Here is an 18564-nt window from a genome sequence, read left to right on the forward strand (position 1 = left end):
TAGAGTACTCCAGAATTACTTTGAACGACTCCATTTTTGGATATTTCCAAATTAGTTTTGAAAACTTTATCTTAAAATCGAACATTATTTTCTTGTTGGTAAACACACTATATGGTAGAAATATTTACTCGATTTCCGAACAGAAACACATTCCTCGCTCTGAGAGACTCCTTGAGCTTATATGCCTTACCCCAAAGTATTGCGACATGATTTTTGTACACCCCTTCCCCCTTCGACGACACCATGTAATGCGGTTCACACCCAAGGTAGATTTAAGATAATCATCTCCTTACCGAACACCTGCGTCAACTCAGGTCAGACAGACGCCATGAAATGCGGTTCACACCTAACCAAACCTAACCAAACCGAACCTAACCTAACCTAACCTAACCTAACCTAACCTAACCTTACCTAACCTAACCTAACTTATCCTAACCTAACCTAACTTATCCTAACCTATCCTAACCTAACCTAACCTTACCTAACCTATCTTAACCTAACCTAACCTTACTTAACCTAACCTAACTTATCCTAACCTAACCTAACTTATCCTAACCTATCCTAACCTAACCTAACCTAACCTAACCTAACCAAACCGAACCGAGCATAACCTAACCTAACCTAACCTAACCAAACCGAACCTAACCAAACCGAACCGAACATAACCTAACCTAACCTAACCTAACCTATCCTAACCTATCCTAACCAAACCGAACCTAACCTAACCTCACCTCACCTAACCTAACCTAACCTATCCTAACCTAACCTAGCCTAACCTAACCTAACCGAACCTAACCGAACCTAACCGAACCTAACCTAACCGAACCTAACCTAACCGAACCTATCCTAACCTAGCCTAACCTAACCTAACCTAACCTAACCGAACCTAACCTAACCCAACCTAACCTAACCTAACCTATCCTAACCCAACCCAACCCAACCCAACCTAACCTAACGTAACCTAACCTAACCTAACCTAACCTAACCTAACCTAGCATGAACACAAACCTAATACGCAAACACTTAGTACATGATCAACATCAACTGAAAACATATCTTGTACACACACATAATCTAAGACAACCACCAACTACAATCACCCATGTTCACTTACCTCAAAAATCATTAATATCACAGAAAACACTCATTTTTCATAAACATTTCACACACAAAAAAATCATATTTGACAATATCTAAGCGCACTCACCTCACTACCACCAACACACGATGTCACACCTCACAGGACCGACGAGCTCACCTCCAGTGACGTCACACTCCCACTGTGTTACTTGGTGGTTGGTAACATCACACCCAACCCACCTTGTTTCAACCTGTTGTACCCTACATTATCTAAGAACACTATATCCAAGACGATTACCAGATTTTATGACCCCACCACCAAGATCACAGAAAACACACATTTTTGTAATTATTCACACAAAAATCACGATCACCAATTCCATATCATATTTACCGTCATCTATCAACACTCATCACTAAGATCACCAAAAATCTAAGATCATGCATCTCAAAACTACTATGATCACTGAAAACACTTATTTTTAAACATTCGCACAAAAATAAGACATACACAAAAAAATACCACGACACTTCCACCAACATCTATAACATAACATCATCCCTAAAACATCCTTCCTTATTCATTCCGTATATCTCCTAGAGTTGTTTTAACCCCGACGGGCCCATCACGACGTAGGAGCCAGAGCAACCATCACCACTCCAACACCACCTACTACACTCTGGCTCCTACGTCGTGATGGGACAAATTGAAACCCAAATTAGAATTAGACCAAATTTAATTAGAGCCTAAATTAAATTGCCAGAATAAATTAAATTGAATTAAGAGCAAACCAAGGGTCAGGTAGGAATTAGAATTAGCCAAATAGTTAGAATAGGAATTAAATTCCATTAAATTCAGTTGGGATTGGGAATTAAGTGGAATTAGAACCAGGAATTAGGAAGCTACCATTGGGAATTTAAATTGGAAGACAAGGTAATTGGGGCCAAATTAAATTAGGAATTAAATTCCAGTTAGGATAATTGGAATTGAAGAAATTAATTAGAACAGAAGTTAGGTTAAATTAGGTTCAAATTAGAACATTAGGTTATGATTAGAATTAGGATTAGTTAGGCTTAGGTTATTGGAGGAATAGAATTAGGACAGGTTAGGATGGGATTAGAAGAGGAAGTTAATTAGATTAGGAGATCCAGAATAAATTAGAATAGAATGGACAAATTGCCAGAAATTGAGCATTGAAGCCTTAGATGGAATTAGGATAGGTTAGGTAGGCCTAGGTTACATTGGGATTCAGTTCGGTTGGGATAAGGTTAGTTAGGTTAAAGGTAAGGTTGGATTGAAGTTAGGAATAAGGTTAGGATTAAGATAGGTTAAGGTTAGAATAGATAAGGTTAGGGAGGTTGAGATAGAATAGGATTAGATAGGTTAGGATAGGTTAGGCTATGTTAGGATAGGTTAGGTTAGGTTAGGATAGGATAGGTTAGGTTAGGTTAGGTTATGTTCGGGTCGGTTTGATTAGGTTCGGTTTGGTTAGGTTAGGTTAGGTTATGTTCGGTTCGGTTTGGTTAGGTTAGGTTAGGTTAGGATAGGTTAGGATAAGTTAGGTTAGGTTAGGATAAGTTAGGTTAGGTTAGGTAAGGTTAGGTTAGGTTAAGATAGGTTAGGTTAGGTAAGGTTAGGTTAGGTTAGGATAGGTTAGGATAAGTTAGGTTAGGTTAGGATAAGTTAGGTTAGGTAAGGTTAGGTTAGGTTAGGTTAGGTTAGGTTAGGTTAGGTTAGGTTAGGTTAGGTTAGGTTAGGTTAGGTTAGGTTAGGTTAGGTTAGGTTCGGTTTGGTTAGGTTTGGTTAGGTGTGAACCGCATTTCATGGCGTCTGTCTGACCTGAGTTGACGCAGGTGTTCGGTAAGGAGATGATTATCTTAAATCTACCTTGGGTGTGAACCGCATTACATGGTGTCCTCGAAGGGGGAAGGGGTGTACAAAAATCATGTCGCAATACTTTGGGGTAAGGCATATAAGCTCAAGGAGTCTCTCAGAGCGAGGAATGTGTTTCTGTTCGGAAATCGAGTAAATATTTCTACCATATAGTGTGTTTACCAACAAGAAAATAATGTTCGATTTTAAGATAAAGTTTTCAAAACTAATTTGGAAATATCCAAAAATGGAGTCGTTCAAAGTAATTCTGGAGTACTCTAATGTATTTTGGAAGTGTTCCATGTGTGTGTGTGTGTGTGTACTCACCTAGTTGTACTCACCTAGTTGAGGTTGCGGGGGTCGAGTCCGAGCTCCTGGCCCCGCCTCTTCACTGATCGCTACTAGGTCACTCTCCCTGAGCCGTGAGCTTTATCATACCTCTGCTTAAAGCTATGTATGGATCCTGCCTCCACTACATCGCTTCCCAAACTATTCCACTTACTGACTACTCTGTGGCTGAAGAAATACTTCCTAACATCCCTGTGATTCATCTGTGTCTTCAGCTTCCAACTGTGTCCCCTTGTTACTGTGTCCAATCTCTGGAACATCCTGTCTTTGTCCACCTTGTCAATTCCTCTCAGTATTTTGTATGTCGTTATCATGTCCCACTATCTCTCCTGTCCTCCAGTGTCGTCAGGTTGATTTCCCTTAACCTCTCCTCGTAGGACATACCTCTTAGCTCTGGGACTAGTCTTGTTGCAAACCTTTGCACTTTCTCTAGTTTCTTCACGTGCTTGGCCAGGTGTGGGTTCCAAACTGGTGCCGCATACTCCAATATGGGCCTAACGTACACGGTGTACAGGGTCCTGAATGATTCCTTATTAAGATGTCGGAATGCTGTTCTGAGGTTTGCTAGGCGCCCATATGCTGCAGCAGTTATTTGGTTAATGTGCGCTTCAGGAGATGTGCCTGGTGTTATACTCACCCCAAGATCTTTTTCCTTGAGTGAGGTTTGTAGTCTCTGACTCCCTAGACTGTACTCCGTCTGCGGCCTTCTTTGCCCTTCCCCAATCTTCATGACTTTGCACTTGGTGGGATTGAACTCCAGGAGCCAATTGCTGGACCAGGTCTGCAGCCTGTCCAGATCCCTTTGTAGTTCTGCCTGGTCTTCGATCGAGTGAATTCTTCTCATCAACTTCACGTCATCTGCAAACAGGGACACCTCAGAGTCTATTCCTTCCGTCATGTCGTTCACAAATATCAGAAACAGCTCTGGTCCTAGGACTGACCCCTGTGTGTGTGTGTTAGGTGGTCATACAGTTTTGTGAATATCTTGGTTACAGTGATTTTAGGTTAGGTTAGGATAGGATAGGTTAGGTTAGGTTAGGTTAGGTTATGTTCGGTTCGGTTTGGTTAGGTTAGGTTAGGCTAGGTTAGGTTAGGTTAGGTTAGGTTATGTTCGGTTCGGTTTGGATAGGTTAGGTTAGGTTAGGATAGGTTAGGATAAGTTAGGTTAGGTTAGGATAAGTTATGTAAGGTAAGGTTAGGTTAGGTTAGGTTAAGATAGGTTAGGTTAGGTAAGGTTAGGTTAGGATAGGTTAGGATAAGTTAGGTTAGGTTAGGATAAGTTAGGTTAGGTAAGGTTAGGTTAGGTTAAGTTAGGTTAGGTTAGGTTAGGTTAGGTAAGGTTAGGTTAGGCTAGGTTAGGATAGGTTAGGTTAGGTTAGGTTAGGTTAGGTTAGGTTAGGTTAGGTAAGGTTAGGTTAGGATAAGTTAGGTTAGGTTAGGTTAGGTTAGGTTAGGTTAGGATAGGTTAGGTTAGGTGTGTGTGTGTGTGTGTGTGTGTGTGTGTGTGTGTGTGTGTGTGTGTGTGTGTGTGTGTGTGTGTGTTTGTGTGTGTGTGTGTTAGGTGGTCATAGAGTTTTGTGAATATCTTGATTATAGTGATTTTAGTGGATTTGAGATGCATTTGTGGATGTGAAATGTGATTTTTGTGTGTGTTCTGAAGAGGTGTGTTGGGAGATGGGTGAGTGGATGTGAAGAAATGCGCGTGAGATGGAGAGGGGTATGGGGAGGGTTGTAATTAGAAATATGGGGAGATTTTACTGAATATAAAGGTAATGTGTGAATATTTTAAAAAGAAATTATAGAAATGAAAAGTTATGATATATTGGAAAAAGAATGGAGGGTGTTGAAACATGTCGCAATAGTTGGGTAGTTGATGCGAGTATAATATTAATTTATGTGGATACAAGGAGATGGGTATGGAGAGGATTTTATTAGAATTTTAGTACTGTAGGGAGGAATGTGTATTACTTTTAAGATTCAGTAAAAAGAAGGGGAAAAAATGTGAATAAATTGGTAATTGATGAGGGTTGTGGGTAATGTAGTCGAATTAGAGATACCGAAAAAGATGATATAAGTGGGTTGTTTTTGTGACTTTTTCTGATGAAATTAGTTAAAACGTGAAAAAAAAATTGTGAGGTGTGGGTGATGTGGGTGGGTTGTGTGTGTTGTGGGGTGTGGGTGATGTGGGGTGTGGGTGTTGTGGGATGTGGGTGATGTGGGGTGTGGGTGTTGTGGGATGTGGGTGATGTGGGTTGTGTGTGTTGTGGGGTGTGGGTGATGTGGGTTGTGGGTGTTGTGGGATGTGGGTGATGTGGGTTGTGTGTGTTGTGGGGTGTGGGTGATGTGGGTTGTGGGTGTTGTGGGATGTGGGTGATGTGGTTTGTGTGTGTTGTGGGGTGTGGGTGATGTGGGTTGTGAGTGTTGTGGGTGTTGTCGAACTAGAGATACCGAAAAAAGATGTTATAAGTGGGTTGTTTTTGTGACTTTTTCTGATGAAATTAGTTAAAACGAGAAAAAAAAATTGTGGGGTGTGGGTGATGTGGGTGGGTTGTGTGTGTTGTGGGGTGTGGGTGATGTGGGGTGTGGGTGATGTGGGGTGTGGGTGATGTGGGTTGTGGGTGTTGTGGGATGTGGGTGTTGTGGGTGTTGTTGTCGAACTAGAGATGCTGAAAAGTGGTTATAAGTTGTGGGTTGTTGTGACTTTTCTAATGAAATTAGTTAAAACGAGAAAAAATTGTGGGTTGATGTGACTTTTTCTGATGAAATTAGATAAAACGAGAAAAATTGTGGGTTGTTGTGGGTGTTGTGGGTTGTGGGTGTTGTGGGTGTTGATCTTAGTTTATGGTGATTTTGTTGGTGTTTTGAGTGTATTCAGTGGTGTTTTAGTAGTATTCAGTGGTGTATTTGGGAGTACTCAAATGGTGTTATGGAAGTGTTTCAGTGTTGTTTGGAAATGTTCAAAGGTGTTTTTGAAGGTGTTCAAATGATGTGCAAGAGTACTTATGAAGGTGTTCTGAGAGTATTCAGAGGTGATTTTGGGGGTGTTCGAATGATGTTTTTGGAGTATTTAAAGGCAATTGATGGTGTTTTTTGGTGATGTTCAAAGTAAAGTGTTTGAGTTAGTTTTTGTGATAATGTTGTGAAGTCTGGAGACTGAGGGAGGAGTTTGGGGGGATGAGTTGTAATTTAATGAAATGTGTAAGTGTAGATAAATTAGAGCTGTCAAATCTTATTTGGGAGTATTCAAAATGTTGTCTTGGAAGTGTTTCAGTGTTGTTTGGAAATGTTCAAAGGTATTTTTGTGAGTATTCAAATGATTTATGAGAGTGTTTTTGAAGGTGTTCAAAGCGAGGTGTGTGTGCGTATTAACTTCGTAATATGTAAAATTGTGACTAGTGAATTTATCGAAAAGTGGTTATAAGTGTTGTGGTGACTTTCTGATGAAATAGTTAAAACGAGAAAAATTGGGGGTTATGAGTGAAAATTGTGAGGTGTTGGTTGGAGTGTGAGGGTTCGGGAGGGTGGGGAGGAGGTAGGTTACTTCGTGGGGAGTGACCTGAGATGAAATAGTTAAAACGAGAAAAATGTCTAGACTTGTGTTGTAAAGAAATTGTGGATTGATGTGGGTATTAACGAAAAAATGTGACTTTCTGATGAAATAGTTAAAACGAGAAAAATTGGGTTAAGAGTGAAAATGTTTTCCCTATGTTGTATATGACAAATTCAGCCTGTGTGTGTGTATGGGTCATAAGTCGACAAGATTCAGCTGTCATAGGGGGAAGTGTGTGTGTGTGGGGTCATCGCGTGACGTCACTGTCATAGGGGGAAGTCGACAAGTTTCAGCTTGTATGTGTGAGGTCATCGCGTGACGTCACTGACAGAAGGTAAGTGTCCCCTTATTAACTTTAATGAACTAAAAGGGTCGACAAGATTCAGCTTGTATGTGTGACGTCACTGACCGCCGAGTAAACACCCTTCTTAGTTCATTTGACTTGTTGAGAGGAAGCTTTTAGTTCATTTTAAAATAATAAGGGGAAGATGTTTAGACCTGTAGTAAGCATGCCCCCATAGGAGGAGTCTATTTTGAATGCTTATACCCAGAGGGGGGGGGAATCCAAAACTTGATCCGAGGAGATAGAGGATAAATACTTGGACATAGAGGGTAGAAGTGGATGGTGGGGGAAATCTTTGTAATATTGATATCGAGACTTGATGATCATAAGAATTTCGAAACCCCCATAGGGGGGAATCCCTTGTAATATCAGAGGTGGGGGGGGGGGAGGGGTAATCCAAAAATTTGATCCAAAAGACTCTGATTTCGAGATCCGAAGATCATCAGAATTTCGAAACCCCCATAGAATCCACTTGATTCGAGGAAGTGGAATGAATTTTTATACCCAGAGGGGGGCAATCCAAAAACTTGTATTATCGAGAAAAATTTGAGGTGTGGGGTGGGTGAAAGTGAGAGGGGGAACCTCAAAAATTTGATCCGAGGAGAGCACAAGAAATTAAAAAAAATTTGAAAAAAATCGGAAAAAAATTCGGGGCGCGGGGGCGATCCGGACGACGCTGCAGAAGGCGCAGCAGAAGGCGCGGCGGGGCTCGAGGGGCGCGGGCGGGGCGCGAGGGCGCGGCGAGGGTGGTGGGTCGGCGCGAAGGTCGGGGGCGCGGGCGCGGGTGGGGGCGCGGGTGGGGGTCGTGGGCGGGGGCGGGGGGGTTCGTGGGCGGGGGCGCGGGGGTCGTGGGCGGGGGAGGTTTTGGTTGGGGGGTCAAGGGTGGGGTGGACTCCAGGGCGAGGTCAAGGTCAAGGTCAAACCGGAAGTAACACCTAGGTGTGAAAAGGGGACCCTCCAGCCGCTGGCCCTAGACCGGATACACCGCCCAGTGGAATACACACCGCCCAGTGGAAGGCCCTCAACCGGATACATCCCCCAGAAGAAAAGTACACTACTTTATATATATATATATATATATATATATATATATATATATATATATATATATATATATATATTATATATATATTTACATATATATGCAATAAGATCACAGTAAACAGGTGATTTCATAGTTCCTTGATAATGTGAGTAGTCACGAAAGCGCTTGGAATTAATCTATTCTTTCAGAGTGGTTGTTTTGCATATATATATATATATATATATATATATATATATATATATATATATATATATATATATATATATATATATATATATATATATATATATATATATATATATATATATATATATATATATATATATATATTCAACAAGTCGGTCGTCTCCCACCGAGGCAGGGTGACCCAAAAAAGAAAGAAAATCCCAAAAAGAAAATACTTTCATCATCATTCAACACTTTCACCACACTCACACATTATCACTGCTTTTGCAGAGGTGCTCAGAATACAACAGTTTAGAAGCATATACGTATAAAGATACACAACATATCCCTCCAAACTGCCACTATCCCAAACCCCTCCTTTAAAGTGCAGGCATTGTACTTCCCATTTCCAGGACTCAAGTCCGACTATATGAAAATAACCGGTTTCCCTGAATCCCTTCACTAAATATTATCCTGCTCACACTCCAACAGATCGTCAGGTCCCAAGTATCATTCGTCTCCATTCACTCCTATCTAACACGCTCATGCACGCTTGCTGGAAATCCAAGCCCCTCGCCCACAAAACCTCCTTTACCCCCTCTTTCCAACCCTTTCGAGGACGACCCCTACCCCTCTTTCCTTCCCCTATAGATTTATATGCTTTCCATGTCATTCTACTTTGATCCATTCTCTCTAAATGACCAAACCACCTCAACAACCCCTCTTCTGCCCTCTGACTAATGCTTTTATTAACTCCACACCTTCTCCTAATTTCCACACTCCGAATTTTCTGCATAATATTTACACCACACATTGCCCTTAGACAGGACATCTCCACTGCCTCCAACCGTCTCCTCGCTGCTGCATTTACCACCCAAGCTTCACATCCATATAAGAGTGATGGTACTACTATACTTTCATACATTCCCTTCTTTGCCTCCATAGATAACGTTTTTTGACTCCACATATACCTCAACGCACCACTCACCTTTTTTCCCTCATCAATTCTATGATTAACCTCATCCTTCATAAATCCATCCGCCGACACGTCAACTCCCAAGTATCTGAAAACATTCACTTCTTCCATACTCCTCCTCCCCAATTTGATATCCAATTTTTCTTTATCTAAATCATTTGATACCCTCATCACCTTACTCTTTTCTATGTTCACTTTCAACTTTCTAACTTTACACACATTCTCAAACTCATCCACTAACCTTCGCAATTTTTCTTTAGAATCTCCCATAAGCACAGTATCATCAGCAAAAAGTAACTGTGTCAATTCCTATTTTGAATTTGATTCCCCATAATTTAATCCCACCCCTCTCCCGAACACCCTAGCATTTACTTCTTTTACAACCCCATCTATAAATATATTAAACAACCATGGTGACATTACACATCCCTGTCTAAGACCTACTTTTACCGGGAAGTAGTCTCCCTCTCTTCTACACACCCTAACCTGAGCCTCACTATCCTCATAAAAGCTCTTTACAGCATTTAGTAACTTACCACCTATTCCATATACTTGCAACATCTGCCACATTGCTCCTCTATCCACTCTATCATATGCCTTTTCTAAATCCATAAATGCAATAAAAACTTCCCTACCTTTATCTAAATACTGTTCACATATATGCTTCAATGTAAACACTTGATCTACACATCCCCTACCCACTCTGAAGCCTCCTTGCTCATCCGCAATTCTACATTCTGTCTTACCTCTAATTCTTTCAATTATAACTCTACCGTATACTTTTCCTGGTATACTCAGTAAACTTATTCCTCTATAATTTTTACAATCTCTTTTGTCCCCTTTCCCTTTATATAAAGGGACTATACATGCTCTCCGCCAATCCCTAGGTACCTTCCCCTCTTTCATACATTTATTAAAGAAAAGTACCAACCACTCCAACACTATATCCTCCCCTGCTTTTAACATTTCTGTCATGATCCCATTAGTTCCAGCTGCTTTACCCCCTTTCATTCTACGTAATGCCTCACGTACCTCCCCCACACTTACATTCTGCTCTTCTTCACTCCTAAAAGATGGTATACCTCCCTGACCAGTGCATGAAATTACCACCTCCCTTTCTTCCTCAACATTTAAAAGTTCCTCAAAATATTCTCGCCATCTACCTAATACCTCCCTCTCCCCATCTACTAACTCCCTTACTCTGTTTTTAACTGGCAAATCCATACTTTCCCTAGGCTTTCTTAACTTGTTAAACTCACTCCAAAATTTTTTCTTATTTTCATTAAAATTTCTTGACAGTGCCTCTCCCACTCTTTCATCTGCTCTCCTTTTGCATTCTCTCACCACTCTCTTCACCTTTCTTTTACTCTCCATATACTCTGCTCTTCTTATAACACTTCTGCTTTGTAAAAACCTCTTGTAAGCTACCTTTTTCTCATTTATCAAACCCTTTACTTCATCATTCCACCAGTCACTCATCTTTCCTCCTGCCCCCACCCTCCTATAACCACAAACTTCTGCCCCACATTCTAATACTGCATTTTTAAAACTATTCCAACCCTCTTGAACCCCCCCACTACTCATCTTTGCACTAGCCCACCTTTCTGCCAATAGTCGCTTATATCTAGCCCGAACTTCCTCCTCCCTTAGTTTATATATATATATATATATATACATTATATATATATATGTCGTGCCGAATAGGCAGAACTTGCGATCTTGGCTTAAATAGCAACACTCATCTTGCCATATAGGACAAGTGAAAATTTGTGTATGCAATAATTTCGCCAAAATTAATCTGAACCTAACGAAAAAAATATATTTCACTGTGTTTGTTTAGTATTAAATTATTGTAAACAAATCTAAAAAATATTTAGTTGGGTTAGGCTAAAATAAATTGCTCTTGTTATAATAAGGTTAGGTGAGTTTTCTAAGTTTCTTTTGGTGCAAAATTAAAAAATTTTACATTAACAAAAATGAAAAAAAATATATCTTTACACGTATAAGAGAAAATTTTACAAAGGACTTAATTTTAAATAAGTTCTTGCTAATTGACCAGTTTTACATATTCGGCACGACATATATATGTATATATATATGTATATATGTATATATATATGTATATGTATATGTATATATGTATATATATATATGTATATATATATATATGTATATATATATATGTATATATATATATGTATATATATATGTATATATATATAATGTATATATATATATAAATATATATATAGAAAGAGAGAGAGAGAGAGAGAGAAAGGACTTCATCGTTGGATTAGATATGGTCACCGATGTAAGTAGTTTGTTTTGCATATGCAGGAGCATATGTACACACAATAGGCCTAGGAGCTAGGCCCCAAAACGTTAACTAGAGCATATCTGGATATATATCAACAATTCACGTATCTGTTACAAGCATATTTAGGATTTTTTTTTTAATATACCTGGAATCAGATTTTTATTGATAAGATATCTTGAAGTGTCACATAGGTTATTATATTGTCTGTCTCTACATCGGTGACTGAGACGCAAAGTGGAAATCTGTGGAAAGAAAAGTGTCCAGTTCGTCATTTTCTTTTACAAGATTGCCAGGTCACTACTACGTCCACTCTCTCCCTGCTCCAGGAGCCTTGTCGTACCTCTTCTTAAGCTGTGTATGGATCCTGCCTCTACTACTTCACATTCCAGATTGTTCCACTTCCTGACAAACCTAAGGATGAGGAAATGCTTCCTAACATACCGATGGCACATCTGAGTTTTTAATTTTCAGTTGTGTCCACCTTGTTCCTGTGTCCCATCTAGGAAGCAGTCTCGCCCTGTCCACCTTGTTCCTGTGTCCCATCTAGGAAGCAGTCTCGCCCTGTCCACCTTGTTCCTGTGTCCCATCTAGGAAGCAGTCTCGCCCTGTCCACCTTGTTCTTGTGTCCCATCTAAGAAGCAGTCTCTCCCTGTCCACCTTGTTCCTGTGTCCCATCTAGGAAGCAGTCTCGCCCTGTCCACCTTGTTCCTGTGTCCCATCTAGGAAGCAGTCTCGCCCTGTCCACCTTGTTCCTGTGTCCCATCTAGGAAGCAGTCTCTCCCTGTCCACCTTGTTCCTGTGTCCCATCTAGGAAGCAGTCTCGCCCTGTCCACCTTGTTCTTGTGTCCCATCTAGGAAGCAGTCTCTCCCTGTCCACCTTGTTCCTGTGTCCCATCTAGGAAGCAGTCTCGCCCTGTCCACCTTGTCCCTGTGTCCCATCTAGGAAGCAGTCTCGCCCTGTCCACCTTGTTCCTGTGTCCCATCTAGGAAGCAGTCTCGCCCTGTCCACCTTGTCCCTGTGTCCCATCTAGGAAGCAGTCTCGCCCTGTCCACCTTGTTCTTGTGTCCCATCTAGGAAGCAGTCTCGCCCTGTCCACCTTGTTCCTGTGTCCCATCTAGGAAGCAGTCTCTCCCTGTCCACCTTGTTCTTGTGTCCCATCTAGGAAGCAGTCTCGCCCTGTCCACCTTGTTCTTGTGTCCCATCTAGGAAGCAGTCTCGCCCTGTCCACCTTGTTCCTGTGTCCCATCTAGGAAGCAGTCTCTCCCTGTCCACCTTGTTCTTGTGTCCCATCTAGGAAGCAGTCTCGCCCTGTCCACCTTGTCCCTGTGTCCCATCTAGGAAGCAGTCTCGCCCTGTCCACCTTGTTCTTGTGTCCCATCTAGGAAGCAGTCTCGCCCTGTCCACCTTGTCCCTGTGTCCCATCTAGGAAGCAGTCTCGCCCTGTCCACCTTGTCCCTGTGTCCCATCTAGGAAGCAGTCTCTCCCTGTCCACCTTGTTCTTGTGTCCCATCTAGGAAGCAGTCTCGCCCTGTCCACCTTGTCCCTGTGTCCCATCTAGGAAGCAGTCTCGCCCTGTCCACCTTGTCCCTGTGTCCCATCTAGGAAGCAGTCTCTCCCTGTCCACCTTGTTCTTGTGTCCCATCTAGGAAGCAGTCTCGCCCTGTCCACCTTGTCCCTGTGTCCCATCTAGGAAGCAGTCTCGCCCTGTCCACCTTGTTCCTGTGTCCCATCTAGGAAGCAGTCTCGCCCTGTCCACCTTGTCCCTGTGTCCCATCTAGGAAGCAGTCTCGCCCTGTCCACCTTGTCCCTGTGTCCCATCTAGGAAGCAGTCTCTCCCTGTCCACCTTGTTCCTGTGTCCCATCTAGGAAGCAGTCTCTCCCTGTCCACCTTGTCCCTGTGTCCCATCTAGGAAGCAGTCTCTCCCTGTCCACCTTGTCCCTGTGTCCCATCTAGGAAGCAGTCTCGCCCTGTCCACCTTGTTCCTGTGTCCCATCTAGGAAGCAGTCTCGCCCTGTCCACCTTGTCCCTGTGTCCCATCTAGGAAGCAGTCTCGCCCTGTCCACCTTGTCAATTCCTATCAGAATTTTACTTGTTGTTATCATGTCTTTCCTGTCCCTCTTGTCCTCCAGTGTCGTCAGGTTGAATTCCATTAATCTCCTCTATTAGGACATACGCCTTAGCTCCGGGACTAATCTTGTTGCAAACTATTGCATTTTCTCCAATTCCATGACGTGTTTGACCAGGTGTGGGTCTGATGGGCCTGACTTACATGGTGTAAAATGACTCCATAGATTCTGCAGCGCTATTTTTAGGTTTCTCTATCAGGTAATGTTATGCTGTACTTTCCCCTGCTATTCCTGCTTGCTCCTCTAGATTTTCAAATAGTCTCTTTTGTTGTGCCTATCGGAAGCCTTCTTACAGTCCGAGAAGATGCAGTCTACCCATCCCTTTCTCTCCTCTCTCAATTCTTCACTTTATGGTAGAAGTTCAGTACGTTCATGACGTTAGATTTCTCTTCACTTAAGTGATGCTGTTTGTCATGGACTTTTATAGGCGCTCCACTACTACGGTCCTGATAATCTTCTCTATAACTTTGTATACCATGCATGTCAACTGCACACGTCTGTAGTGTACTGCTGCCTGTCTCCTTTTCTTAAAAACTGAAACTCCGTTTGCTGTTCTCTCTCTCCCAGACAGTTGCCTGGCTTGAATAGATTTATTGAAGATTATTTTAAGTGGCACACTTAGTGCATCCGCTAACTCTCTCAGTACCCACGGTGTATTTGGGCCCACCACCTTCAAGGTGTCTAGTTCACCTAGCAGTTTTTTCGCTTCCTCCTCGCTCATGTTCAGTGTATAAAAGCACTTGTTGGTGCATCCTTCACCTTCGGTTTGCTGGAAGTCTCTCTCTATCTCCACTGTGAATACCTCCCTGAATCTTGAGATGAGCTCCTCACATAATTCCTGGTTGTTCCATACGAACTCCTCGCCTTCATTCCTCGGCATGATCACCCCGGTCCATGTCTGTTGTTTTCTTCCTAATATGGCTGTATAACAACTTTGGGTCAGATTTGGCTTTCGATGCTATGTCATTCTTGTATTGCCGCTGTGCCTCTCTCCTTAACCATGTATATCCATTTCTGGCTTTTTGGATCAACTCCATGTTTTCCCAAGTTTTTTCCCTTCTAATAATTTTCCATGTGCTATAGCACTTGGCTTCAGCTTCTCATAACTTCTGGGTAAACCATGGGCTCACTCTGATCTTTATATTGTTTCTCCTAGAACTAGTTATGAATTCCTCTGCCTCCCTGAGGTCATGTCTTCCTTCATTTTGTTTACTGTTCTTCCCTCTACCTCTCTTAACCACCGCACCTCATGCAGAAATTGCCTCGTGCATGTGTAGTTCCATTTTCTGAAGTCTGGTTTCTTCTGTCCTTTTGCAGCTTCACTCTTTATTGTTAACTTTGCGTATTCAAATCTCAGATCCGCATGATCGCCAGTGCTGAGGAGCATTTGGAGTGTTATTTCCATTATGTCTGAACTGCTGAAGGTAAATATGTGTTACAGCTTTACTGGATGATAGTCTTCTCTTCATTTGGTTGTGTCCCTAACATGTTGGTATATGAAAGTTTCCGGCACTGCCTCCAACATCTCGACTCTCCACTTGCCAAGTCCTCAATGTGGCTCTGAATTTTCCCATTCTGTCTCCTTGTGGATGAAATCCACCATGATGAGTAACTTTGTCCAGGTTATGTAAGCCCTTATGGCTACCTCAGCTTATGTGGCATCTATCGTTCTTTTACTCTAAATGTATTCTTGTCTTGGTCTCCTGCTGTACGTGGGCGGTTGAACATCACTGCTATCATCACTTTTGGACCTCTGGATACAAGTGTTAATACAATGTAGTCATACACTTCACCTCAAACTACTCCTAACATCTCAAAACTCCATTGGGTTTTGATGGTCAGTGTAACTCCTCCTCCCCCTCTGTTCCACCTGTCTTTCTTCAGAATCTGATAACCAGATGGGAAGATCGCATCTGTCATTACCATCATGAGCTTCGTATCTACGAGTACAATGGTGTCTGATGATGCCTCACTGATTATTTCATGCTGCTCATCACTCTTATTTTTTATTCCATTTACGTTAAGAACTAAGAAAGAAGGAACACTGCAACGGGCCTACTGGCCCATGCGAGGCAGGTCCAATTCTTTTACTGGCTTAAGCCAGTGCCTGAACCTAGCCAGGTCAGGTCACGTTCACTTAAGGAAGGAGCACGGCATCTGACCTAAGAACATAGAAAGAAGGAACACTGCAACAGGTCTACTGGCATATGCAAGGCAGATCCAATTCTTCTACCGGCTTAAGCTCACTGATCTAGTGACCTTAAGCTCACTGACCTAGTGACCTTAAGCTCATTGACCGTCTGACCTCACTGACCTAGTGAAGTCAGACACGTCACTTAGGTTCAACTCGCACCCACCCACACCCACTCAAGTATTTGTCCAACCTATTTTTAAAACTACACAACGTTTAAGCTTCTATAACGGTACTCGGGAGTTTGTTCCACTCATCCACAACTCTATTACCAAACCAGTACTTTCCTATATCCTTCCTGAATCTGAATTTTTCCAATTTAAAGCCATTGCTGTGAGTCCTGTCTACGTTAGATATTTTTAGCACGTTATTTACATCCCTTTTATTCATTCCTTGTTTCCATTCATACACCTCAGTCACATCCCCCTTAGTTCTAAGCCTTTCTAAAGAGTGCAGATTCAGGGCCTCAGTCTATCCTCATATGGAAGATTTCTGATACATGGGATCAACTTTGTCATCCTCCTTTGTACGTTTTCCAGTGCATTTATATCCATTCTGTAATACGGTGACCAGAACTGAGCAGCATAGTCTAAATGATGCCTAACCAAAGATATATAGATTTGAAGAACAAAATGAGGACTTCTATCAATTATACGTCTTTCTATTAAGCCAGGGATTCTGTTAGCTTTATTGCGAACACTTAGGTATTGTTGTGTTGGTTTCAGATTACTGCTAACCAAAACTAATAAATCCTTTTCGCATTCTGTAATATTAAGATCTACATTATTTAGTTTATATGTGGCATGGTTATTTGCCTGTCCATCATTTCGAACTTTGCATTTGTCTATGTTGAACTGCATCTGCCACTTCTCCGACCACTGCATCAGTCTATTCAAATCATCCTGGAGTGTTCTAGTGTCCTCATTAGAATGAATTGGACGGCCTATTTTGGTGTCATCAGCAAATTTGCTTATGTCACTATTTATTCTCTCATCTATGTCGTTTATGTAAATTGTGAACAACAACGGGCCCAACACTGACCCCTGAGGAACACCACTTGTGATGTGCCACCACTCTGATTTCTCCCCATTTATGCAAACTCTCTGCTGCCTATTTGTTAACCATGCCTCTACCCAGGAAAACAAATCTCGTCCTATTCCGTTAGTATCTGATGTGGAACTCTATCAAAAGCCTTACTGAAGTCCATATACACAATATTATATTCATTACCATGATCAACCTCCTCAAATACCTTAGTGAAGAAAGTACATTCGTAAGATAGGAACGCCCCTTTGTAAAACCGTCCTGAAATTCATTAATCAATTTATGCCTTTCAAGATGGCTACGAATTGCTTTGGCAATTATTGATTCCATAAATTTACCAACTATGGAATTAAGGCTTATTGGTCTATAGGTAGAAGCTAAGGGCCTGTCACTTGCCTTGTAAATAGGTATTATATTTGTCATTTTCCACTCGTCTGGCGCTATGCCAGTTTGTAGTGATATATTGAAAAGATTAGCCGGAGGTTTGATAAGTTCCTCCTTTGCGTTCCTTTTAACACCCTTGCATACAGTTCATCAGGACCTGGGGATTCGTTAGGTTTTAATTTCTCTATTTGTCTGAGGACCATGACACTAGTTACCCTAATCGTGCATAGTTTATTATCGTCCTGTTGTACATAATTTATTATTTCTGGAATTTCGCTAGTATCTTCCTGAGTAAAAACTGAGAGGAAGTAGGTATTGAAAATATCACACGTTTCCTTATCACTGTCAGTGATATGACCAGAGTTACTCTTAAGTGGGCTAATCTTGTCCCTAATCTTACTTCTGAATACCTGAAAGAACCCTTTTGGGTTAGTCTTCGAATCCTTTGCGATTTTAGCCTCATAATCTCTTTTTGCTTTTCCGATTCTTTTTTTTTATTTCTCTCCTTAATTCAATATATTAGTTTCTTAACTGCACTTCCCCTCTTTTGATACGCCTATATATACCTCTCTTTTGACCAATGAGATGTTTTAATCTTTTGTTTATCCATTTGGGATAATTTTTGTTAGATCTAATTTCCCAGACAAAAGCTATCTGGGAAGCCAGCACTATCCTCTAAAATACATCATATTGGCAACCAACTCTACCTACCTGCCACATAGTAAGGTCGTCCCAATTTAGCGCACCCAGGTAATTTCTCATACCCGTGAAGTCGGCCATGCAAATATCTGGGACAGCGACTTGGTTGCAGTTATCTGGGTAATTCTATGATACATTGAAATTAAGTGATTTGTGATCACTTTCCCCTAGTTCGTCACTAACCTCAATATTATTAACTAGTGATTCTATGTTGGCAAGAACCAAGTCAAGCAGAATGTTTCCTCTAGTTGGTTCTGTCACAAACTGTTTTAAAAAGCAATCCTGAACCGTATCAAGAAAGTCACTAGACTCAAGATTTCCTGTCACATTGTTTCAATCAATTTGTCTAAAGTTAAAATCTCCCATTAACACAACATTTTCATATCTAGATGCCTAGTTTTTAACCCTGTATGTTGCATTC

At 41.5% G+C, this 18564-nt stretch overlaps 1 protein-coding gene across 4 annotated transcripts in view; it reads right to left on the bottom strand.

Annotated features, from left to right (window-relative positions):
• Positions 1–18564, bottom strand: part of LOC138855028 (uncharacterized) — a 397726-nt gene that overhangs the window by 239059 nt on the left and 140103 nt on the right. The gene's annotated exons all lie outside the window — the stretch shown is intronic.

This window comes from Cherax quadricarinatus, chromosome 78 (assembly GCF_038502225.1).
Source record: "Cherax quadricarinatus isolate ZL_2023a chromosome 78, ASM3850222v1, whole genome shotgun sequence".
Classification (NCBI taxonomy): domain Eukaryota; kingdom Metazoa; phylum Arthropoda; class Malacostraca; order Decapoda; family Parastacidae; genus Cherax; species Cherax quadricarinatus.